Source organism: Tachypleus tridentatus, chromosome 3 (genome assembly GCF_004210375.1).
Source record: "Tachypleus tridentatus isolate NWPU-2018 chromosome 3, ASM421037v1, whole genome shotgun sequence".
In the NCBI taxonomy this organism is placed as follows: Eukaryota; Metazoa; Arthropoda; class Merostomata; order Xiphosura; family Limulidae; genus Tachypleus; species Tachypleus tridentatus.
Window position 1 is genome coordinate 1872612 of NC_134827.1, and position 14803 is coordinate 1887414.

At 32.2% G+C, this 14803-nt stretch overlaps 1 long non-coding RNA gene across 1 annotated transcript in view; it reads right to left on the minus strand.

Annotated features, from left to right (window-relative positions):
* LOC143246206 (uncharacterized) overlaps window positions 1-13395 on the minus strand; it is a 19853-nt gene extending 6458 nt beyond the window's left edge. The window contains exon 1 of the long non-coding RNA XR_013025852.1: window positions 8692-13395. This is a non-coding gene — a long non-coding RNA (uncharacterized LOC143246206). The remainder of the gene's footprint in view (window positions 1-8691) is intronic.
* Between the last annotated feature and the right edge of the window lie 1408 nt (window positions 13396-14803).

Sequence of the window (14803 nt, forward strand, 5' to 3'; positions counted from 1 at the left end):
ATAACATCATCATATTATTACGAAGGTGTTCCACTTCAAGTGGTCTTTCCATATTACAACATTATGTAACAAAATTTGTTCCTGGATAGTATGTTATTTCTTAATTGCTTATGTTGTAAAAAGTACAGAAAATGGTCATTATTCCCTTGAAACTTTGCTTGCGTGACCTGGATAACGAAATTTAGAAATTAACCTGTTTTCTATATAAAAATGGGCAAATTTGCACATCTTCATTTACATAAGGTCTGAATAAAACATAAATCAAGATTTACATGTATTTATACTAAAGTTATACAAAAATGAACAAATATGTTTAGAAGCAAGTAGTTTTTCGAGATTTGCGACTGTAATGTAAATCACTTTCACATATCAGCCCCCAAACAATCTGTTTTCATTATATGCTCCTTGGTAGCGGTGTTCAAAGTCCAGTATATGTTGGTGGAAGCACTCGCCTTGCTCCTGTGAGTATGCTCCCATATTCTCCTTGAGTTTATCAAGATGAGCATCAAGGATATAGACTTTCAGGGACATCCTGCAGCCCATTTTGCCGTAGTTATTCACCAGAGCCTCAACCAGTTCCACATAATGTTTGGCCAAGAAACCCCGAACCACTGTGACAAACCTGCCCCAAGCTTTTTTTTTTCCTTCTTGGGAAATTCTGTGCATTCCAGGATCTTCTTTATTTGTAGTCCAACGAAGACACCAGCTTTGACCTTTGTCTTAGACAGCTTAAGGAAGAAGTCTAGAAGGTATTTGAAAGCTGCAGACTCTTTAAGAGCTGTGACCAGTTGTTTCGTAAGACCCAATTTTATGTGCAATGGTGGGAACAACACCTTCTGGAGGTCCACTAGTGGCTCACATTTGACATTGTGCCTCCCAAAGAGAACTCTGTCCATTGTGGCCAGCACTTCCTGTTGTAGTGTGCTGAGGTGTCCCTGCTGTCGCAAAGGCAAATATGACAGGAAAACTTGGTTGAGGTAGTATGGGTTTCTCTCACCAACTGCACCTTTGAAACTGTAATCTGGATCTTCAGTGTCTACTTCCTCTTCTGATTTGCTGCTCTCTCTCTGGCAGAGTGGGTACAGAGAGCTCAGGGCAGTGTAGCACTGGGGTAATGGATGATGGAAGGTCCTGATACATGATAGCAGATGCATTCTTGTCAGCCTGACATTTGGAAGGGTCCACCATGCAGAAGTATCTTATTGCTTGAGTGGTCTGTGGATTCACACCAACTTCATGGCTCTCTTTTCCCTTCTGTACCATTCTGCTAAAGAGCAAAATAAAATAGTTATTATGAAGAATAAATTTATTTCATCTACAACTAATGTGTAAAAGGTTCATGCAAAATATTTATGTGATATTTTTCCATACTATTGGAAATTAAAAAAATTAAGTAAAATATATTTAAATTTTAAAAGGTCTAAAATTGTATAATATAAAATCTTAAATTCAAGCAAGCAAAGTTGTCCATCTTACCTTCTAGAGTTTTTTGCAATGCTCGCAGGTAAAATGAGGTGCCCAGGGTTTGTCTTGATCCCCGACAGACATGCTGAAACATGCCTTGTAGGCTTCACACATTTTAGCAGAATGCATCTGGAGGGTGCTTGCAGCTTCTTGATGCCATCTCTGATAAAATCAGATAAGTTTGTGTGTTCACTTAGGCAGCTAGAACTAAACTGAAGTGGTGAGCCCCTGTATATATATATATATATATATATATTACTATGGAAAATTCTAAAAGGTTTTTGAAAATTCTCCTAAGTTCTAAAACATTCTGGAAAATTCTTGTATGTACAAGCACTGAATCTACTTGGAATGTTCTGGAGAATGGGTAAATTTGAAAATTTCATTACCCAGGTCACAAAAGCAAAGTTTGAAGAGAAAAATACTTTAGGCATAAGCAATTGGGAAATAATACTTTCTGCCCAGGAACAAGAAAAAGTAAAAATGTTGTTACATAGTGTAATTATTGAGATTAGATGTTTTTTAAAGCTTCCATGTAACACAGAGAACAGTTACTTTAAATAACAACAAAAATACAGCTACCTGTTATACAAACATTGAGCTTTTCATATTTTTAGTTGGAAGATATAAAAAAAAATCAATAAATTATTCCACAAAGTATATATATAGAAATTGGCAGATAATTATATAAACATTATAAAACGGTTTAATATAAAGCTTTCAATTTCTTTTAACATTATGAATAGAGTAAAAAAGATAAAAATACAAAATTACAACAATTATGCATTTAAAAAATAAGCTTTATTATTAGAAAAGGCATTATCATGCCCCTTGTACATTTTCTGAAATAGGTTCAGTACAGAAAATAAACAAAATAAAGTACCAATGTATGATTTTTACAAACTTAATATTTCATAACATATGCAAGTTTTCATTTTTGCAGGGTTTTATATTGAAAATATTTTTGTCACCATGGTTGACACTGACACATATATTTTATCTTGTGTTTCAAATAGTTTATTTACTACTGGGAAGTAAAAGTAAACTTACTTCACACTAAATTATGATAATGACAAAGACTACAGATACTTTAATATTTAAAATATCACAACAATAATAATCATTCATTGGATATCTAGAACCTGTAGATAAAAGTAATGATAAAATATCCAACTTAAACACACATAAAGCAATAACGGTCAACAATTCTCTGAAGGCCTAAACTTTACAATTAAAGAGTTTTAATGATTATGTGTCAGTGAAAGAAGTAAAAAGTGTGATTTTGATTATTATTACAGGACTGTTACTGAAAAACTAGATCAAAATATTATGCACAGGAACATTTGAAACATTTAAAACAATGCTGAAAATGAACATACTACAAGCATGTCAGCTCAAAATTGGATTAGAAAAAAGAATATTTAAAGAAAAAAATGATATAGAATTTTATTATGGTAACTTTTACACTTCATATTAGAGTTTTTCCACGAAAACAGAGAATGATACATGTTTGAATGTAAGAGGAAAAGTGGCCCTTGCCTTATATATTGATACCAAATCCACAACATGGGTAAATGTGTTATCCTATTTATATACCATACAGGATTTGAATTCTTGAATTTAAACTAAATCTTAGACAAAGTTCAAATAATGAAGTTAAAACCTCAAATCTAAAACCATTGTACTACTAAGAATCTGAATGTAGTAAAATGGCCTTTAATAAAGAATTTCTATAATGTGTTTTTCATATGTACTTCAGCAAATTTGTACATTTTATTTTCTAAGTGAACTATACAAGTTATATAATTTTTGTACATTTGTGATAAAAGCACTAGATCCAACACAGTGACTAATCAGTTTTGTATACAGAATCCTGTTGAGCACATATACAAGAATCTTTAAAAAAAAATAACAAAAACAAACAGTATACAAATAATAGATAATTATCAAAATATATTGTACCTTCATGTTGGGTAAAGACAATTACATTTAGTTGAAAGTTACTATACCTTTAGTCAAAATTAACTTTTTTCACAAACAAAATTCATACATATACATAAACTAAAATCCTAAGTGGCAAAACATTTGCTGTTAGAAACTTAGAAGTGGTACCAGTACATTTTACATTAGTGTTATGACATTTGAACCATATCTATCTATGCAGGCTTCAATGCTTTGAAATTTTTATTATAAAGCCTTGTACTTTTTTAAAAATCCTCAATGTACCATGCAGAAAGCAAATAAAACTTCATTTACTGTTTGAGGTGAAGTCTGATCAAACAGTGTTTCATGTACCACATGTAAACTGATGGCATTGTCATTAATGTTTTCACCATGTGCTCAGAATATTTTGATTAATTAAAAGTGGAAGTTTCACTGATAAAATACTGGAGAATAATTCTCATTCTGTAACTTCTGCATACACTGAGGTCAGTTACAGCCTCAATGTTTTAGTAAGAGTTATTATAAACACATCCAGTGGTTCTCCTGCTCAGGTACACATTTTCTATCAAAAAGGCAAAGCAGAGCTTCTTTTACACATTTGAAGTGTTTCACATAACCTTTTTCGCATCTAATCCATTCATTTGCACTTTGGAAAGCCTCTGGCACAACTGCCCATATCAAGTGTATATTGCATTATCATCATTTTGCCATTTCCACAACCTTGATTCAGGAAGATCTGACTGTAGTATAGGGCTTTAGCCATAAACATGACCACTGTTAGGCTGTTTATGTAGAGGTCAACTTCTCCATAGTGTACACAATGCCTATCTTGAGTGATCAATATTAGCATTTCATACACAAGTTTGACATGTCATTTAAGTGTCACCGTACATTACTAAGGTATTTAAAAGCACTCTAAAGCTCTTTAAACGTTTCTATTGTATATCCCATGGATATAACAATTTCCCATGTGCAAGAAGAAGAAGAAGAAAACAGAAATCGGTAAACACAAGACAAAAATAAATACTTCAGATTTGTTCAGACCAAGAGCTCTTGACACGTCATGTGCTAGAAAACTAGTATCATAAGTTTTGTCAACAAAAAATTCTCTCAACATTTCGTTCAAATGATCAATTCACCTGACAAATGAAACTACTAATGCCATGATACTGTTATCTGAAATGTAAATCGTTACCTTCCAGTTTTCACATTCAACCGTATAAACTAACATACTGCTGTGTTTAGTGTGTGTGTGTGTGGGTGGGTATTTTAGTGACGACATTTCAGTATACTATGTCATCTCCATTCCAAACTATACTTCAAGAGAGCAAAGTAAAGAGTTCCAATTTATTTTCATCTTGACGAATAGTCTTGCCAATTTCTGGATACAAGCAGTCTACCATTTCATATTGTAGGTTACTAGTATTTCTTAGGAGCAATGGATGAGTGTGGCATTGATGTTGGACAAAATCCTGGAGGTTTCTCCCATTTATGTCAACTTAATATTAAAGTTGTTGCGCATGCACAGCACAATAACAACATACACGTTATTGTTTTTAGTATTAGCAACAAGATCTGGTACAATGAATATGTGAAACCTATTAATCATGGTAATTTTTATTTTACTTTTAGGCATGCAAGTATATAAAGTCAATAGCTGCATAAATTTTATAAGACGTTCGTATGATGTCTAACTATATAATTATAACAATATTGTCGATTAATGGGGAATACAATCATCCTTGTACCAACAAATAGTTACTTTTTGGTCTGCGCAAATGATCTTTGCAGCATTCAAATACTGCGTTTTCCATCTAATTTTAGATAAAGTACCATAATAGTAATAGTTGATCGCAATTTGATGTCATTGTAAACAGAAAACGCTTTTTATGTTTTAAGAATAAATTATAAAACTTATTTCCAATAAAAAAACTTGCGCATGAGCTCTAGGCACTTTTTAAGGTGGCTTCACAACTGAAATGAATAATCAACTCAAGGGTTGCGTTGCATAAAAATCTAAAGATGGGGCAACATTGAGTCTTCGGATTTACAATGCCAAAATTAGGTGTTCGATTCTCATCGGTGAACATAGCAGATAGTTCAGTGGGGTTTTGCTATAAAGAAAACAAATAAAATAAGATACAATTCACCCCAATGTCCTGGTAGATCCTCCAAGGGCATCTAAATGTCTTGGTTTTCATTTTTGGCAGCAGTCTAACTTTTTAATACTTGTATGTATCCAGTGCTTCTAATATCCAGAAATTCAGAAATACGGTTTGTTTGTTTATAAACAGAATAGGGATGTTGTCACAAATTGGAATGGCTCAGCATAGCCTTTACTGCTTCATCTAAATTAAAGTTGTATCACTATACCTCACATTACCGAGCACATTATCAATCTAAAGAACCACGCATAAGTAAATGATGACGGAAAGTGCTATTTACAGCCAGTGGCTTTTGATTTTCGTGTCGTGAGGCATTTACTTAAAGTAGATTAAAGGTATACGTGAATTACAGTTGTTCAGAATTTTACAAATCCCAGACAGCACGAAGTTGCTTGAAAAATGTCAGAAAGGTGTCTGTAGTAGTAGCAAAATTAAATATATCACTTAATGGTATTTATTATTTACCGAATCTATCATATATAAATTTTCTTTCATAAACAATCGGGGTCCTAGTTTTAAAAATCAATATTTGAGTGTGTTCCAATTTTGTGATCTGAATATATGGCCAGCTTAATTGCTCTCACAATTAATACTTGTTAATGAAGCATAAATTTAGCCTAATTTATTTTCAGACACAGCGTATTAATATAAAAAATATTAATGGTATAAAATAGATACACAAAAGACCCTACGTTTCTTGGCATAGTGAAAGACAAAATCTTTATCATTAGTTACAGTCGACTAGTTTCAGTACACAGTTACCATCATCATCAGGGCTAGTATCTACAGTATTAGATCAGCAAACATTCAGCTCCAACTGTTAATAGCTGCGTTACCGAAACTAATCAGCTGTAACTAATAAAGATTTCATTTTTCGTCGTGCCAAAAAAAAAAAAAAGGTCGTTTTTTGCGTTTTATTCTTAATATATATTTCGACCTAGCACAACTTTTTTTTTAACTCAGTAACTCAATAAAATATAAAAATCAAGACTGAACAGGTAATACTTCGTTTATAAAATTATATCCTACATAGTAAAATCAGGCGCTTCTGTTTATTTGTTGAATTTTGCGCAAAGCTACTCGACAACTATTTGTGCCAACCGTCCCTAATTTAAGTGATAAACCAGAGACTAGATAAGACATCTAGTCATACTCATCCACGATTTATCAATGAATGGAGGATATGACCGTTACTGACGCCCTCTCATTCTTGACCCTGATTGTCGATTCCAATGCCCTAAGAACGAGATTATAAACCACAAGTTTCTATATCGTAATATTCCTAAGACGAGTATAAAAATATTACACTATGTGACAAAATTTTTACTTTTTCTTGTTCCTGGGCAGAAACATATTATTATTATTATAATATATTAAACATATTATATTATTTCCAAATTGCTTATGCCTAAAATAAATGGAAAAAAAAAAAACTATTTTTCTCTTCAAACTTTGCTTTTGTGACCTGGGAGCGTATAAAGAAAACATGATGGGAGACTATATTTGGGGGCTGATACGTAAAAGTGATTTACATTACAGTCACAAATCTCGAAAAATTACTCACTTCTGAACATTTTTGTACAACTTCAGTATAAATACATGTAAATTTTGATTAATTTGTTGTTTTACTCAGACTTTAGGTAAATAAATAAAGATGTGCAAATTTGCCCATTTTTACATAGAAAATAGGTTAATTTCTAATTTCATTATATAGGTTACAAAAAGAAGAGTTTGAAGGGAATAATGATCATTTTCTGTACTTTTACAGCATAAGCAATTAAAAAATAACACATACTATCCAGGAACAAAATTTGTGTTACATAGTGTTATCTCATTTAGCAGTGAAAGACTAAAACGAAAGCAGCTAGTTATCACCAACTACCGACAACTCTTAGACTACCCTTTTATAAACATAATGAGATTGATCGGCACTTCATAGCGCCCCCACAGCTGAAATGGCGAGCATGTTTGATAGGATGGGAATTCGAACCCGCGATCCTCAGAATTAGAGTAATGCGCTTTAGCCAATGGGGCATTTTGATAATTATGGAATTTATTACCAAACAAAGTATCATATCCAAATCAAAATCATTTTAAAGAAATTCAACACGAGGAGAGACTGGCACGAGGAAAGTAAAGTTGGGAGAAAATCCAAAACAAAATGCTCGATTTACTCCAAATAACTTTATTGCATTACAAAAGAAATTCCGGAAAACAGATTCTTCAAACTGAAAATATACTGACACTGCGACATTATATAAATGTAGAAATTCCAATCAGAAAAATTATTTTGCATAAACCGACATATTCAAATGTCATGACAATTTAATCAATGTACGAATTATTACTATAAAGAAAACTTGTTTAAAAACAACACCATAAAAAGGTGTTGTTACTTTGATAAAAATAGCCATTTTTCCCTCAGTAAATTTATATTGTTATTGATATTACGTTCATTTAAGATGTAGAATCATACAATTTGATTATTATTTGTATAAAGTTCATTAAAATAAAAATTAAACATTAGACTTTTGTAATAGGTTATGAAAGTAGTATATTAAAGGGAAGATATAAAATTGAAGAACATTAACATGAGACCGATTATATATAACATTTTAAAACAACACATAAGAACAGACTATTTTTGTAAAGCGACGTCAGTGTCTTACATAAGGAAAGCAAAAACATAAAAATTCATGTGGATTACAACGTATTACTTCCACCATTTGTAGAAAATAAACTACAAAATATCAGCCCAATAATTCTGAATAATGGCTTTCTGTTATTATCCATAATTCCAAGTATTTTTGAGAAATATAGCTTTCTACGTCTTTTTTTTTTTTATTGTTTCAATATCGTGCTTTATCGAATACTCAATTTTAACTTACAAGCGTTCCATAACGACATTTACTCAACAAATTGGGCTACTAAGTACAAAGCTTCGCATTTATATTATTTTATCGTTTTTCTTCCTTGGCATTTTTAAATTATTATTTCCTCTTTTAACGTTTCTACAACCTTAAACACTTGTACACTATCGTAACTTGTTGCAAGTCTACGTTACAAATGAAGTTCAAGCCTCTTTAACAATACTACTACTAATGTAAAATCAACTTACTTGGACAATGCATCTCAATCAGCGCAATAGCAAACACAGATCCAAATACTTCACGAAAGCACACCAACTGATTCTATTCTCTATCCTCAAAAGCTTTATTGACTATCTTGTAACTCTATTATTGAAACGACTCTTCCTTATTTAGAAAATTATTTCGAATGCATAAGAACGTTTAACAGTAAAACCTCAGAGCTTTCTACGCCTACCCTAACGTCATAACTTAAGCAGCTCCCTCTAGCCACCACATTACAACATTAAATCATTTAGCTGACAATAATATTTAAGTTATATTTTGCCACTAATATCACAAATAACCAACTTAACTTTAAAAAGTGAGGATTATAATGATTTTCAAATTCATAGTATAATAGATTCAGTCGACCTCATGCTAGAAAAAGAGAGGCTAGACACAAGGAACAGTAAAAAAAAAGTAATTTGAATACGATTAAAACATCCGATATATTGGTAATACAACGAAATTAAGAGAGCCTGTTGGCTTAAAATAACTAAAATCTCAAGTCTACGGATTAAAATAAAGGCACAGCAATTTGTTCAGAAAAATCGTATTTACTACGATTCCTCGGAATTTATAAAATTTAGTCGATAGTAAATTGTGAAGAAATACATATGTGTGTGACACACACGCGCAAACGGTCCAATATTTGTAGCAAAACCATGCTTAAATGTAGCGGTTGTTTTTCATACGAATTTAAAACCACATAAATGCAAAAACAAAGAAAAAAAAACATTTACAAGATCAACACACACACACTCTTACGCTAACAAGTCACAAACCAAAATTGCAAATGTTGTGCATTATTACTTCAAGTATTTAAATTTATAATTTTACAGTACCAGTTTCAATTTGTGCATTATATATTAAACAGTGGAGTAGAAAGATGTTTAACATTAGAGGGCAACAGCTGCCACAGGATCTGTTGCCACAACGTACTCTTACAGACTGACCGACACAAACATAATTAATTTTTTAAGTAATTCGAAAGGCACAAGGGCTGTGGGAAAGAAACGTTGCCCCAACATTGTTCCTACTCTCCAATTATAAAGTTTTTTATCAATAAACGCGCCCTGACTATTTCTGGATTCATGTTTCGCAGCCTGTTGCCGCAAAAGTGCACACGCTTTGCATTCTGTGATTGTGAGTGTACTGCATACAGGTTAGGATCAAATACGATTATTGGGTCAGACAAAAATATGCTAATAGTTAGTGGAGGGTGTTTTTGACTAGCTGCTTTCCCTCTAGTCCAGGGGTCCACAAACGTTTTTGACTGTCGATCCTTTCATGGAATCCTTGACCATTTACGACCCTTCCATTCTTTTAAGTAATAAAAACATATAAATAATAATATATTATGAAAAACCAACTTTACCTTTTTATTGATCGTCTGACATTTTTAATAGGAGAAATGTGGTTGAAGATCTTTGAGAAAAGCTCTAATATTTGGTTGTAAATTGGCGAGTTTTAGTCCTAACTCACCACGCTCTTCTATGTTCAGTTTGTTCCTCTGCTTTGTTAGGACAGAATTTACATCGCTAAAACCAGCTTCGACCATACAGGAACTTGGGAATGCAAGTAAAAATGGGTTCACTGCTGCAAAAAAGTTTTGGATACTTATTGGCAATATTTACATTACTCCAAAAGTTGCCGAGAGTCGTATTTTTGAACAGTGATTTAGCTTCGAGATCAACGGAAAGTTCAACGAGTTCATCCTCATGTATATTAGATTCAATAATTACCTTTTCTATTTCCGAATCAAAGGGCATAACAATCCAATCAGGTACGTGCATTTTCTCCAAGTCCTCAAAGCACACTTTAAAGTCTTGACTCAATTTTTCAAGGTGATTTATGTATATATCCAAGTCATTGTCAGAAATAATTTGGTCTTCATCTTCCAGTTACCATAAGTTTGAAAAGTACTGAATATCTCTTCGTAGCAATGATGATTTCAAAAGGCCTATTTCGACTTGGAAGCCTAAGATAATTGTTCAGCTTTGAATAATTGTTACATATTTACCTTGCAGACAGGTCTGTACATCATTAAATTTTGAATACAGTCTGCCCAAATAGAAAATATGATCTTTATTATTTTTCAACTCATCACACAAAAGGGAATTCACATCTGTAAGAAACTTCACAGTTAAGTCATACAACTCGACATGCCTTTGCAAGCAAACACCTCTTTAAAGCCACCTCACTTCAGTATGCAACAGTAATTGGTTCATCATTTTTTTTCACATAGCTTAGCTTCACATAGAGTCGCAAATTAAGTGGATGTGCTTTAATTTTATTTATCGATCTGTTGCACCTATTTAGAGTATCATGCAATTCGTCACTGAGATTTTTTGCCACAAGGAATCTTTTCCTTAAGCAAGGTAGCAAATCCTCTGTAACAGCCAACCATTGAAGGTGCGTCATCCGTGGCAACCGCAATTATAGTGCTGAGTGTAATACTGTGTTTGTTCAAATATTCCTCTAAGCATTGAAAAATCGTCATCCCTTTTGCGTCACCTTTAAGATACCTTGCGAACAAAAACTCGTCAATAATTTGTTTTTGAATTTGACTAAAATACCTCACATAAGTCATGAGAATGTTTGAACTACCAAAGGTTGATTGGAAAACTTACAATGCATAAGCTCAGATGCCAAAGTTTTTCCACATCTTCAGCCATCTCAGCAAGACGTCTTTGAACTGTATTTGCACTTAAAGGCAAGTATTTTAAAATAGGACCAGTCTTTTTTTTTTCATAACAGTTTCAATCACTTCTTTAATTGATCTCTGCAATTTTCCTTTCTTTGCTATATTGAAAGAAATATTATATGATGTTCTTAACCCTCCTTCTTTATCAATCTGAACAGGTGCTTTCATAATTGGCATTAAATTTGGTCGATTTTTTAATTTTTCTTTCAACGTTCTAAAAAAAAATCAAGTTCATTATCTTTCTTATCAGGATGAATCCTTTGAAAGTGGTCTTTCATCTTTACAGGCTTCATAGCATCATTACTAAAAACCTTTTCGCATAGGAGGCACATCGGCTTCGTTTCCTTTGTAAGCGAAGGTATGAATCCAAGTTTCAAGTAATCTAGTGAATATTGTCGGCACTTCTTTTTAGGATCTGCGGCTGCCATTACGGTTAATGAGGTCGTGGCTAAAGTTACATAAATCAACTTTATCAACATGCTACAAGAAGCACAGGTCAAAGTTTTAACGTTTTAAATTTAAAGCAAAGGCAAAAGTCCATAGAAATATATAAAGTAATAGGGATTGTATTTAATTTTTATTGCTATCGAATTACATGACCATGTGGCACAATGTTACCCACTTTTCGTACATCTGAAACACGAATTCTCATTTACTTATTTTAAGTACAGTACTTTGACTTTTGAATCTTTTAAGTATTGTTTTATTAATTACGATACCTAATGTCCTTTTTAAACTAAACAAACTCACATCTCCACTTCCGGATACAGCAAACTCCAATAAATAATTAAAATAACCAAGAAAAACTATCATTGGTAATCATCAGGAATGTAAGCCAGAATGAACCTAAAACATATTGAAGAATACGTCACGCTTACAATACTTCCTGACTGGATCAATTACAACCGTCAGTTGGGTGGGCAGAGAGAAAACGACTCTCTTGTCTAGACTCGTAAATGGCTCATGCATTTTTGTACAATAAATTTACAGCTGGTAATTTTTAGTTCCTTAATTATACAACTCTTACTTCTGTACAATATATTATGTCAACTCTACCAACAATATTTAACACTTCGTTCAACGATGCTTCTGTATTCACAATTTTCTAACCGATCCCGAGTGATTTTTGACCTCCGGAAATGTCTCATCGAGCCCTGGGAATCGATATCGACCACTATGAGGACGCCTGCTCTAGTCTGCTGGCTCAAAATTAAAAATGTCATACTTCATTCATATAATACAGCCTAAGTGAAAGATTTTACTTTTGTTTGTTTGTTTGCGACAGTGCGATGCGAATCACGAGAAAAACAGTTTTTTAGTCCAGTACGCTAAATATTGGGTTGCGCTTTACTCAAGAAAATAAAGAGATAAAAACCTAGCAATAATTGCTTTGAGAAGCACAGGTCAAAGATTTAACGTTTTAAATTTAAAGCAAAGGCAAAAGTACATAGAAATATATAAAGTAATAGGGATTGTATTTAATTTTTATTGCTATCGAATTACGTGACCATGTGGCACAACGTTACCCACTTTTCGTACACCTGAAACACAAAATTGTCATTTACTTATTTTAAGTACAGTACTTAAGTTGCGGAATAAGTTGTATACTAATTTTACTCTGGCGACAACTCAAGCTCTAGAATTAATTCTCACAGTTAAGAGTCGTATTGAATGGTGTTTAAAATGATTTAAATTTACTTTCAAAATTATATTTTATCTTCTACGATGGTATTTTGAAGTAATATTTATGAAGAGACCACATACTTAACAATCAACAGAAAGAGTAATCACCAATTAAAAAAACAATTTTTCTTCTTAAATAAACTCCAGAATTGAAAATTTTTCTTCAACGTTTATTGAGTTGAGTCTCTTGAGTCTTAACTTAAAACGCATATATATTAAATAATTTTTCAAAATTCACGACAAAATCTTGAAAACGATTTAAATAAGTATACCAACATATCATTAAATAGCACAAAAACATGAATTTAACTTACTTTCCAAGAGCAAAATATCAAGCATCACAGAAAAACACCACGAACATTCAGGTTTTATAAGCCGGAGGAAACGTTTTGATTTTAGTTGGTCACAAAGACACACAACGGATTATCTTTAACCACGATGGGTATCTGGGAAAAAGTTACTATAATGGTAAGGTATAATCTAGTGTCCCCCTTATTTTTAAGAAAATACCTTATAATTTGCTAAACAAAATTTAATGAGAGATAAAAAAGTAGTAAAATAAAGATTTTTTTCTCAAAAACAGTTGATTTATTATTATTTTATTAAACTGTTCATATGTTTCAATTTATTATTATATTCGCAACACGTGATGGGCTCTGGACAACTGCCCCTTTGCCCATCGAATAAAACAGCCCCGATATAGTTTGTTTCAGAGCAACAAAAATAAAAAACTATGCTCCAAACGAAAAAAAAAAACAGTTCTAGTTTCTTTTAGCTCATCTTAATATCATCTATAATTCAATTGCTTACACACGAAATGTGTAGCTCCATGAATTGTACATGTTTGATACAAATCACGCAATAATTTCAAAATATTAAAACTTCTACGTTTAGGCTGTCATCTATTATTCGTATTGTATAATTATTGTCTATTATTTATTGTTAATACAAATATATATATATATATAAACGCATATCTACATGCATCCCTTTTCAAAAGTATTCACAGATGATTTAGTAAATTGTGTCAAAGCAAAACGAATTAAAAGTTATACGTATATGAAATGTTACATATAATACACTCCTTCCTAGAAACACACTGAAGCAAGTTAAGAAAGAGCTTTCAGTGTTGTAATTAATCTAATTGTGATTCTAACTTATACTTTGTAGTTTAACTAATTTTGCGATTCGTTAAATTACACCGGTTTATGTTAACATTCTTTGTATCCACAAATGCTAAATGTTATTCAAAACACTAACAAGCATGTTTGTAAGGCAACCGGTAGCTTATTAATAAGGAGTGGTTAAATCAAACGTTATCACAAATATTTCCAGTTCAAGTTCACAATAGAAGCAAAAACTTACCAACTTCAGTTTTATAGCAAATGAATAAAATGATGCAATATGACTAACGTCAAATTACAATTATCTTGCTCATCCAACAAAATGTCCATCAAACTAAGAAATTCCATCAACGTACCCGATAAATTGAAATCATTTAACATTTCTTATACTGTACACACTTCAGAGATGTTCCTTACGAATGTATAAAATACAGCCAACATCACCGAATATTTTTTTTTTTTTAAGTTTGGTACCTTCTCACTTGATCCTCATTTTAAATTTAGGTTAAACTCTCACCACTCCAAAAAATTCTGGACTAGATTCCACTATTAATGTTTTTTTACACGAAAAGTTCTTATAGATAGAGT